Source organism: Pleurodeles waltl, chromosome 2_1 (assembly GCF_031143425.1).
Source record: "Pleurodeles waltl isolate 20211129_DDA chromosome 2_1, aPleWal1.hap1.20221129, whole genome shotgun sequence".
Taxonomy (NCBI): Eukaryota; Metazoa; Chordata; class Amphibia; order Caudata; family Salamandridae; genus Pleurodeles; species Pleurodeles waltl.
The window spans coordinates 365,116,442-365,121,392 of record NC_090438.1 but is presented as its reverse complement, the minus strand read 5'-3'; positions in this window follow the sequence as shown (position 1 = coordinate 365,121,392).

The window sequence follows — 4,951 nt, the reverse complement described above, 5'->3', positions numbered from 1 at the left end:
TTCCTCTCATCACATTCTACCATGTGTCCCTACCAGTATTGTGATAGGTCTAACCTTTGTGTGCACAGGTGACTCTGGCTATCCTAACTTTCCATGGCTGCTGACACCAGTGAGATACCTGACAACAGATGATGAAAACCGTTTCAATGAGGTGCACAGCAGGACGAGGAGTGTCATCAAGAGGACGTTTGGGCTACTGAAGGCCAGATTCCGGTGTCTACACGTCTCAGGAGGTGCCTTGCTCTACAGACCACTAAAGGTCTGCCAGATCATTGTTGCCTGCTGCATGCTACTCAATCATAGCCCTGAGATGTCACATATCATTACTGGATGTTGAGGATGTGGTATCAGGACCAAAGGATGATGTATGTGACATAGAAAGTGACGAGGAGGCAGATAATAAGGCTGCAGCTGACTCTAGAACAGAGTTGATCAACCAATACTTCCAATGAAATTCAGGTATGTGTTAACTAAATTGTATGTGAACTGTACTCCTGTGTGCCTTGTGACACTGTTCCTCCTGGTGTGTGCCCTTAGGGGAGGTGTTACTGTTCAAATGTCCCAGATGGGCCAGGTAAGTCGTCCATGTCCCGACATCCAGAGTAGTAGTTCTCACTGGGGCCTTCATCCTGGGAGGGCTGGCTGTCTCTGGCATTCTCTGCAGGGTGGCAGTGGCAGGGATACCTGTGGGTGGAGAGGGAGTGAGTTACATTGTGTAGGTGTACTTATTCATATCATTGTCTGATGCAAACAGTGGCTTGACTTGCTTTCCAGTGATGGCAATAACAGATGTGGCACTGCAGATATTGTTTGTGGGTGAAGGATTGTGACATTGGTTCCATGTTCCATTAAGGGTTGGGGATAGTGGATAGCATTGCTGTCATTCTAGTAGTATGCAGTCGAAGAATCCAGTTGGTGTAGCTGGTGCTATGGTTTTATGTGCATGTGTGCAACAGCAGCTTTTCATATGTAGGGAGTAACGCATTGTGGGAGTTGTAGTGTTTGACATTGTGAGTGCTAACCGTGCACTAGGGAGGGACTGTGTAGGTGATAGATAGTGGCAGTGCAGTGGTGTGGCAGGGGAGGGGCATTAGGTGTTTAGGTGGGGGGAGTAAGTGTAAGATGTGGTGAATTGGAGAGTGATAGGGTGGTGGGGACACATGCTGTACAGGAGTCGTTGGTGCCAGGGTTTTTTTAGTGACTTACCAGAGTCCAGTCCTCCGGTTATTCCGGTCAGGCCCTCCAGATGCAGGATGGCCAAGACCTTCTCTTCCCACGATGGGAGCTCTGCGGGAGGAGGTGGGGGCCTACCACCAGTCTTGTTGATGGCAATCTGGTGTTGTGATGTCGTAGAATTCACCTTCCCCCGCTTCCTGATGTCCTCCCTTGTGCGTGAATGGTTGTTCACTGAGTTTACCCTGTCAAAGATCCTCCGCCATATCTCAATTTTCCTGGCTATGGATGTTTGCTTTACCTATGCTCCCAATAGTTGTGACTCTATCTTAACTATTTCATCCACCATGACCCTCAACTCTTCGTCTGTAAATCATGGGTGTTTTTGAGGGGACATGGTGGTAGTGAAGTGGTTTGTGGAGGGTGTTGTGTGCAAGGGTAGAGTGTTTGGTGCTTGGTGGGGTGTGTGGGATGCTTATGTGTTTGTGTGCAGTTGTGATGTGTGTATAGTGTTTGTGGTGCTGTTGTATGGTGTGTGTTGAGTGTGAAGTGTATATGTGCCAATGGTGTGTCAGTGCTAAGTAAGCGGTTTATGTGTCCTCGCTGGTCTGTCTTTGGTTGCAGTTGCAAAGGGTTGTGTGGGGTTTGTTTTATATTGGTGGGTGTGTCTAATGTGTGTATGTGTCTCAGATGTGGGGTATTCATACTGTCCAATGTGGTGTGGTGTTCAGACTGAGGTGTGTTTTTTGGCCGTGGCGGTTCGCACTGCCAATGGTTTCCTGCTGTGCAATGACTGCTGTGCTGATTTGTGGTTCGTAATATGGCGCGTGGCAGTGCTGGTGGTGGGACCGCCTCTCTCCCTCCCTCGGTCTGCCTGGCGGTCTCGGATTTGTGGCTGTTTTTGGGCAGTCTTGAGTATGTGGCTTGTAATACGGTGGTTGGGATACCGCCAACCCTGGTGGTCTTTTGGCAGCTGACACCACCTCTGTCTACAGATAAGACCGCCAAACTCGTAATGAGTGCATGAGTGGCATATGCTGGCACCATGTACGTTTGCAGGTTCGCAGCTCAGAGTGCTTTAAAAACTGTTGTAAACTTTCCAGTGATCATAGATTCATGCATTTCTGGGGAGCTGCTTTGCTCCCTGCACCATCTCACAACAGCTTCATTTATCGTTGGTTGTGCCCCTGACCCTTCTTGGCACCACCACAAAAGCTATATTATTTAAAATCAAAGCCCAAGAAAGACATTATGGGGCATTTGTGGCGGGAGTCTTGAATATTAAATGAGAGGCCACACCTTTTTTATGTATGTCTAATGGGTGCCAACCTAAGGCATCCACACCCTGTTTTTGTTTATTTTTTTTTAACAGCAGCACAGGGAGCGCACTCCTGTACTGCTGTGCCAAGTTTTTAATTGTTGTTTGATGTGTGCAACAGTCACATGTAGGGCACTCACAATTGTACATCACATTGGAGGCTGTGGAAGGAAGTCCAAGGCTCCCCAGAGGCCCACAGCCTCCCAAGCCAGCTCCTATCCTGGGTAGCAGTGGGGCTGGCACTAGTGAATATGCTCCCACTCAGCAGGAGCTTAATTTCTGCGCTCTGGTAGGAGAACATTCACTATCCTTTGCCCGCAGGGGCGTTGTTTTCTGCACCTGACCAACAGGAGTATTTGTACTCCTGGCTGTGGTAGAAGCAATATCGTTTGACTGCTCTGGAAAATGAGTTCACCAGGGCCAATAAGTGACTCAAGAAAGAGGGCACTCCTGTATTCCCAGATGTTTTTTAGAATTTTTTTTAAATAAAATATAAGAGAATGTACCAACCGCTGCTCCTCTGTCACCCCTAGGGCCTTAACCCACCCCAGGGGATTATAATGTAAAATGGTGGCCCTGCCCTTTTTTAAATTCCTGTGGTACAGAGATTCTACTGTGGTGCTACCGCTGTTCCAAATTTATTTTTTACCCCAGAGGAGGTGTTACCTCTGGGTCCCTCAACATGGCCTATTTGTATCCCTGATCCCCTATTTTTTTATTTTTTCAGGACATGGGGACTGAGCCCCCAAGCTCTAAAATAACCAGCAAACATCTTTGTTGATGTGAGGCAGCCAATCACATCTTATCTTTTGAACTGCCAATCCTACTGTACTCCTGCGTCTCTAAATATCTATACATTTTAAACTTCAATTCACCATAGCTACTGAACGGATTGACACCAAATTACAACAAGCATGCTTTCTGTATACTGATTTAGCTTTTTGCCAAATTTTGAGTGATTCCATTTAGCCTTTTTGTCTGTAGCTATGTCTAAAGTTCCTATGGAAAACTTCATGGGGAAAACGCATTGTGGGATCCACCTCATTTCCTCAGCACCGGCTTGATGGATCACCTTGACACTTTCCAGGAAGTAGCTGAGGTGTATGAACCTTTTTTTTTAAGTTTCTTTAAAATTTGCTAAGTGGGCACCAAAGTTATTAGCAAACAGTAAAAAACTATTTCCTTTGGAAATCTGGTTGTATCTATAACTACACTTTGGCGACTAGTACTGTGTAATTTATATATAAAAGACAAAGGTTACAGGGGCATTATAGCTAGGAAATCGAATTTAAAAAACCCACAGAAATTCACTTAAAAATCAAAGGTTACAGGGACGTTATTGTTTGGTTCTGAATTTTCATGTACAAAACCTTAGAAATTCACCAGCTATAGAGTTATTTCAAGTTACTATAATTCATGCCCTTAGGTAACTATAACTCGTGCCCATGCCATGCAAAGTTTTTTTAATGAATAATTTTATAACAAATGTTATAGTGAAACTATCAATGATGTTATAAAAGATGTCATGAGTGCTGTAATATCTGTGGTAATTAGCAGTGCATTGCAAGGCCGCGAGTTATAGTTACCTTAGGGCCCAAGTTATAGTTACTTGAAGTAACTGTAATTACAGCTAGTACATTTCTAAGCTTTTGTATGAATAAATTCAGAACCTAACTATAAAGTCCTGATAACAATGCAGGTGGGCTTTGACCTTGCATGGACCCAATGAGGACCAGTTGATAACATGTCCAGATGTCCGGCCTGAGGGACACATGATCACAGTGTGTTCTGAACTACATGTGGAATCTGGACTTACTAATGGGGGGAAATGTTAGGGTTATACAGGCGCTCAGGATCCAAATGGCAGAAAATGTTCACAACAAAGATGGGGTGCCTACACGAGGGAACTCATCCAACCCTCAAAGGTTCAAATAAACCCCAACAATCACTGTAACAGTGTGCGGTACCCCATTTGCCAACAACAATAGTGAATATTATCACAAATAAATATATTTAAAGAAACAAAGTAATCAATTTTAGTGTAATTTCAAATTGTCCAATCCAGTCCAAAGATTTATTGTAGCCCATTCGTGGTAATATAATTCAAGCCAACACGTGTTTCGTCAAGGGAAAATTCTTTTTTACATCCCAAACGACTTCTTCAGGGCACTTTGATCAGAATCATCCATCTCTTGAATTGAATTATATTACCACAAATGGGCTACAATAAATCTTTGGACTGGATTGGACAATTTGAAATTACACTAAAATTGATTACTTTGTTTCTTTAAATATATTTATTTGTGATAATATTCCCTATTGTTGTTGGCAAATGGGGTACCGCACACTGTTACAGTACATGTGGAATCTGACCTTATGGTGTTTGGGAATGTGGACACCCCTCTGGCCATGTGTGCTTTATTGGGACCAATCTCCTGGGACCATTGTGGTGTCACTGCG